Source organism: Oncorhynchus clarkii, chromosome 26 (assembly GCF_045791955.1).
Source record: "Oncorhynchus clarkii lewisi isolate Uvic-CL-2024 chromosome 26, UVic_Ocla_1.0, whole genome shotgun sequence".
Classification (NCBI taxonomy): Eukaryota; Metazoa; Chordata; class Actinopteri; order Salmoniformes; family Salmonidae; genus Oncorhynchus; species Oncorhynchus clarkii.
This window is the reverse complement of record NC_092172.1, coordinates 46,667,353-46,674,290: the sequence shown is the minus strand read 5'-3', so window position 1 is coordinate 46,674,290 and position 6,938 is coordinate 46,667,353. Positions and strand designations below refer to the sequence as shown.

Sequence of the window (6,938 nt, the reverse complement as noted above, 5' to 3'; positions counted from 1 at the left end):
TATTAACAGTTATTTTTAATGCGTTACACTTTCCGCGTTGGCCAAACACTTTAATCAAAACGCAACACTTTAAAAAATGTAGCTAGATGTCTTCTACAAATCGTCTTCTAACCAACGACGTACACATTATTCCCATATTCCGTTTTTTTGAGCTGTGTTAGTTTAAACAGGACGCGCAACCTAATTTCCTCCTCTCTCGCCCATTTGATTTCAACGTGATATGTGTGATTGACAAATAAGTGCGTATTGCGTTTCTATTTCCGTTTTAGCGACCCAAAATGTAACGGTCGGTCTTCTGCAGGTTTGTTCTCTAACCATGGAAAAAATATTTCCAGTTTCCATGTGTTTTTTTAGTTGTTAGTTTCAATGCCGCGCATCCTGAATTCTCCCCTAATCGATATCAGTGAATTATTGCCACGGTTTTTCGTGCGTGTGCGGTTTATAAGGTGCTCGTTAAAAATATATATATATATATATATATATATATATATATAATATAATATATAATATTATTACTATTGTTACACATGTATGTACATGTTTAGGTTTCCAATATATCACGAACTGTTTGTGTATATTCGTTATTGTTTTGGACAGTTAAAACTCTGTTTTGACATTGGGCTATTCATCAAAATGTCCAACCAGCGTCTATTGTTAACAGGAAGAAGAGACTATCAACTTTCATTGAACTATCAACTTTCATTTCCAATGGCATTGTACTTAATCAGATAAAAAAAAACAGCCGAATGAGTCCAAAAAACATGCTGCGTTTGAATTGCTTTTAATGATCTACCAGAAATCACTGGTTTGCTCTGCCACAGGGTTGCTCTGCCACGGGGTTGCTCGTCTGCCTAGGAGAATCCTCAGCAGCCTCAAATATGTGGGCGGAACAGCCGGTTACTGCAACATTGTAGTAAAGTTATTATAGCTTCCACTCCCATTCCAGTCCACGCTGCATCACCAAACCAACAAGAACTAATACCACGTTTAGCTAACTAGCTACTGTACAGGACTACTTAGCTAGCAAACTTTATGTAGGTTTTCACCTCGCAATATTCATGAATGGTTGAATAGAAGTTTGAAGAAATATGTCTCAATATGTCAAGTTTGAAGAAACGTCACTCGAAGTCCTCGGGGGAATCAAGCGTCCACAAAGAAGAGTTTTCCCCGATTGGAGGCAGTGCGCTCACCAACCCAACTGGCAGAAAGACGAGTAAAATTGGCAGCATCTCCGGGGAGAACACAGTTGAACTGAAAATAACTATAACTATTGAATGGTGTTGCTACCATCGTGGGTAGCATCATCGGTTCGGGGACATTCGTGACACCCATCGGGGAAGTGAAGGAAGCTGATTCTGTCGGGATTGTCGTCGATCATTTGGGCAATGAGTGGGTTGTTCTCGACAGTGGGGGCCCAGTGCTATTCTGAATTAGGGACCACCATCTCCAAATCTGGTGGAGATTATGCCTACATTCTTGAGGTCTATGGGTCTCTTCCTGCATTCCTAACACTCTGGATAGAACTGCTGATCATCCGACCTTCTCTGTACATCATGTATCTGCTACTTATTTACTCCAACCCCGTCTTCCCCTGCTCTCCAGGACCAGAACATGTAGCTAAATTGATCGCCTGTCAGTGTATATGTGAATCAGTTTGCTTTATAAAATACATATTTTATCTCTGAATTCTTTATCTGAATTAACCTACGTTGAACCAGTATTTCCTGTCTGGTTGCGTCAGCTACTATCAAATCCCTCGCTTCGTAAACGACAGGTGTAGGTAGACTAACAGTGAAACACGTCTCATCTTCAATGCCCTTGCTGATGGAAGGAGGTTTTCACTCAAAATCTCACGATACATGGCCCCATTAATTCTTTCCTTTACACAGATCAGTCGTCCTGGTCCCTTTGCAGAAAAACAGCCCCAAAGCATGATGTTTCCACCCCCATGCTTCACAGTAGGTATGGTGTTCTTTGGATGCAACTCAGCATTCTTTGTCCTCCAAACACGACGAGTTGAGTTTTTACCAAAAAGTTATATTTTGGTTTCATCTGACCATATGACATTCTCCCAATCTTCTTCTGGATCATCCAAATGCTCTCTAGCAAACTTCAGACGGGCCTGGACATGTACTGGCTTAAGCAGGGGGACACGTCTGGCACTGCAGGGTTTGAGTCCCTGGCGGCGTAGTGTGTTACTGATGGTAGGCTTTGTTACTTTGGTCCCAGCTCTCTGCAGGTCACTAGGTCCCCCCGTGTGGTTCTGGGATTTTTGCTCACCGTTCTTGTGATCATTTTGACCCCATGGGGTGAGATCTTGCGTGGAGCCCCAGATCGAGGGAGATTATCAGTGGTCTTGTATGTCTTCCATTTCCTAATAATTGCTCCCACAGTTGATTTCTTCAAACCAAGCTGCTTACCTATTGCAGATTCAGTCTTCCCAGCCTGGTGCAGGTCTACAATTTTGTTTCTGGTGTACTTTGACAGGTCTTTGGTCTTGGCCATAGTGGAGTTTGGAGTGTGACTGTTTGAGGTTGTGGACAGGTGTCTTTTATACTGAAAACAAGTTCAAACAGGTGCCATTAATACAGGTAACGAGTGGAGGACAGAGGAGCCTCTTAAAGAAGAAGTTACAGGTCTGTGAGAGCCAGAAATCTTGCTTGTTTGTAGGTGACCAAATACTTATTTTCCACCATAATTTGCAAATAAATTCATAAAAAATCCTACAATGTGATTTTCTGGATTTTTTTTCTCATTTTGTCTGTCATAGTTGAAGTGTACCTCTGATGAAAATTACAGGCCTCTCTCATCTTTTTAAGTGGGAGAATTTGCACAATTGGTGGCTGACTAAATACTTTTTTGCCCCACTGTACTTACGGGGCCCTTACCAACAATGCTGAGAGAAAGTAGAGAAATAATAGATAAGTAAAACATGTAATAATAAATAAACAATGAGTAACGATAACTCTGCTTTATACACGGGATACCACGATGACTCTGCTTTATACACAGGATACCACGATGAGTAACGATAACTCTGCTCTATACACGGGATACCACGATGAGTAACGATAACTCTGCTCTATACACGGGATACCACGATAACTCTGCTTTATACACGGGATACCACGATAACTCTGCTCTATACACGGGATACCACGATGAGTAACGATAACTCTGCTCTATACACGGGATACCACGATGAGTAACGATAACTCTGCTTTATACACGGGATACCACGATGTGCAGGGGTACGAGGTAATCGAGGCACAGTTGAAATTGGAAGTTTACATACACCTTAGCCAAATAGACTTAAACCCAGTTTTTCACAATTCCTGACATTTAATCCTAGTAAAAATTCCCTGTCTTAGGTCAGTTAAGATCACCACTTTGTTTTAAGAATGTGAAATGTCAGAATAATAGTAGAGAATTATATATTTAAGCTTTTATTTCTTTCATCACATTCCCAGTGGGTCAGAAGTTTACATACACTCAATTAGTATTTGGTAGCATTGCCTTTAAATTGTTTAACTTGGGTCAAACGTTTTGGGTAGCCTTCCACAAGCTTCCCACAATAAGTTGGGTGAATTTTGGCCCATTCCTCCTGACAGAGCTAGTGTAACAGAGTCAGGTTTGTAGGCCTCCTTGCTCGCACACGCTTTTTCAGTTCTGCCCACAAATCTTCTATAGGATTTGAGGTAAGGGCTTTGTGATGGCCACTCCAATACCATGACTTTGTTGTCCTTAAGCCATTTTGTCACAACTTTGGAAGTATGCTTGGGGTCATTGTACATTTGGAAGACCCATTTGCGACCAAGATTAAACTTCCTGACTGATGTCTTGAGATGTTGCTTCAATATATCCACGTAATTTTCCTCCCTCATGATGCCATCTATTGTGTGAACTGCACCAGTCCCTCCTGCAGCAAAGCACCACCACAACATGATGCTGACACCCCCGTGCTTCACGGTTGGGAAGGTGTTCTTCGGCTTGCAAGCCTCCCCCTTTTTCCTCCAAACATAACGATGGTCATTATGGCCAAACAGTTCTATTTTTGTTTCATCAGACCAGAGGACATTTCTCCAAAAAGTACGATCTTTGTCCCCATGTGCAGTTGCAAACCGTAGTCTGGCTTCTTTTTGACGGTTTTGGAGCAGTGGCTGAGCGGCCTTTCAGGTTATGTCGATATAGGACTCGTTTTACTGTGGATATAGATACTTTTGTAACTGTTTCCTCCAGCATTTTCACAAGGTCCTTTGCTGTTGTTCTGGGATTGATTTGCACTTTTCGCACCAAAGTACGTTCATCTCTAGGAGACAGAACGCGTCTCCTTCCTGAGCGGTATGACGGCGGCATGGTCCCATGGTGTTTATACTTGCATACTATTGTTTGTACAGATGAACGTGGTAACTTCAGGCGTTTGGGAATTGCTCCCAAGGATGACCCAGACTCGTGGAGGTCTACAATTTGTTTCTGAGGTCTTGGCTGATTTTTTAAAATTTTCCCATGATGTCAATCAAAGAGGCACTGAGTTTGAAGGTAGGCCTTGAAATACATCCACAGGTACACCTCCAATTGACTCAAATGATGTCAATTAGCCTATCAGAAGCTTCTAATGCCATGACATCATTTTCTGGAAGCTGTTTAAAGGCACAGTCAACTTAGTGTTTGTAAACTTCTGACCCACTGGATTTGTGATACAGTGAATTTTAAGTGAAATAATCTGTCTGTAAACAATTGTTGGAAAAATGACTTGTGTTATGCACAAAGTAGATGTCCTAACCGACTTGCCAAAACTATTGTTTGTTAACAAAGAAATGTGTGGAGTGGTTGAAAAGCGAGTTTTAATGACTCCAACCTAAGTGTATATAAACTTCCAACATCAACTGTATCTACAATTCAAAATGTACAATACAACATGTATAATACCAAAATACAACAAGATTACAATGTCTGTGTGTATAGAGTGTGTGTGTGTGTGTGTGTGTGTGTGTGTGTGTGTGTGTGTGGTGTGTGTGTGTTTGTGTTTCTGTTTGCGCGTGTCTGTACAAGTGTGTGTCTCTCTTCACAGTCCCCGCTGTTCCATGAGGTGTATATTTATCTGTTTTCTAAATGATTTTACTGCTTGCATCAGTTACCTGATGTGGAATAGAGTTCCATGTAGTCATGGCTCTATGTAGTACTGTGTGCCTCACATTACAAACGGATGCCCTTAGGACAGCAATTATTCTAGCCAGGTGGAAGGAACCAGCCGTCCTGTCTCATTGCCGTGTTCATCATTCTGTTTTTACTGTGAAATGAAATAGAATGGTGAACGCAGCGATCAGGCTGGTTCCAACAGGCTAGCAATCCTCCCCTAACCTGAGAAATAAACCTGTCTGTCTGTCTGTCTGTCTGTCTGTCTGTCTGTCTGTCTGTCTGTCTGCCTGCCTGCCTGACTGCCTGCCTGCCTGCCTGCTTGCCTGCCTGCCTGCCTGCCTGCCTGCCTGCCTGCCTGTCTGTCTGTCTGTCTGTCTGTCTGTCTGTCTGCCTGCCTGTCTGTCTGTCTGCCTGTCTGTCTGATCACCCCCTGTCTGTCTGTCTGTTTGTCTGCCTGTCTGTCTGTCTGTCTGTCTGGTCACCCCCTGTATGTCTGTCTGTCTGTCTGTCTGTCTGTCGGTCTGTTCCAGTGCTCTTGACAGCAGTAAACTGCTGGAGTGTGAAGGCTGCCACACGGGTCCAGAATGTCTTCACTGCAGCCAAGCTCCTCGCTCTGGTGCTCATCATCATCCTCGGCTTTGTGCAGATTGGCATAGGTGAGAAGTAGACACACAGACAGACTGAAGTGCTAGATACACACACTGAAGACTGAAGTGCTAGATACACACACACACACACACACACACACACACACACACACACACACACACACACACACACACACACACACACACACACACACACACACACACACACACACACACACACACACACACACACACACACACACACACACACACGCGGAGATAGAAGTGTTGAATAAGAGTTTTTGTTGCGATCTGTCTGTGATATCTTCTTCTTCTGTCAGTCACAAACGTTCATCTCTTTCCAGGAGGGACGGAGCGTCTTTGGCCAGAGAACGCATTCGAAGGGACAAGGACGGACGTTGGCAGCTTTGGGTTGGTCCTGTACAGTGGCCTGTTTGCCTACGGAGGCTGGTAAGTAGGGAGGAGGAGGCTGGTAAGTAGGGAGGAGGAGGCTGGTAGGTAGGGAGGAGGAGGCTGGTAGGTAGGGAGGAGGAGGCTGGTAGGTAGGGAGGAGGAGGCTGGTATGTAGGGAGGGAGGGAGGGAGGAGGAGGCTGGTAAGTAGGGAGGAGGAGGCTGGTAGGTAGGTAGGTAGGTAGGTAGGTAGGGAGGGAGGGAGGGAGGGAGGGAGGGAGGGAGGGAGGGAGGAGGCTGGTATGTAGGGAGGAGGGGACATAACTAGTGTTTGGGATAAATCTGTGTGTCCGGCTCCCAGACCCAGATTAAATCTAGTCCTGGACTACAGAACACTTCTCTTAGTCTGCTCCAGTGTCTATGTATTCATTAGCATTTTAAACCACTCAAATATCTGTCTAGTTTGAACACATAACAAGCATTTCAAAGTAAGCTGGGTGGATGAAGAGGTCACCTGTAGACATGATGAATACAGCACTGTTCATAATGGTATAGGTCCTACTGTCTGTCTGGCATCTCTACTACAGTGGTTCATAATGGTATAGGTCCTACTGTCTGTCTGGCATCTCTACTACAGTGGTTCATAATGGTATAGGTCCTACTGTCTGTCTGGCATCTCTACTACAGTGGTTCATAACGGTATAGGTCCTACTGTCTGTCTGGCATCTCTACTACAGTGGTTCATAATGGTATAGGTCCTACTGTCTGTCTGGCATCTCTACTACAGTGGTTCATAATGG

At 43.8% G+C, this 6,938-nt stretch overlaps 1 pseudogene; it reads left to right on the top strand.

Moving 5' to 3' along the window:
* Positions 1-1,279: 1,279 nt before the first annotated feature.
* The window catches only part of LOC139384637 (large neutral amino acids transporter small subunit 1-like), an 11,405-nt pseudogene continuing 5,746 nt past the window's right edge, over positions 1,280-6,938 (top strand).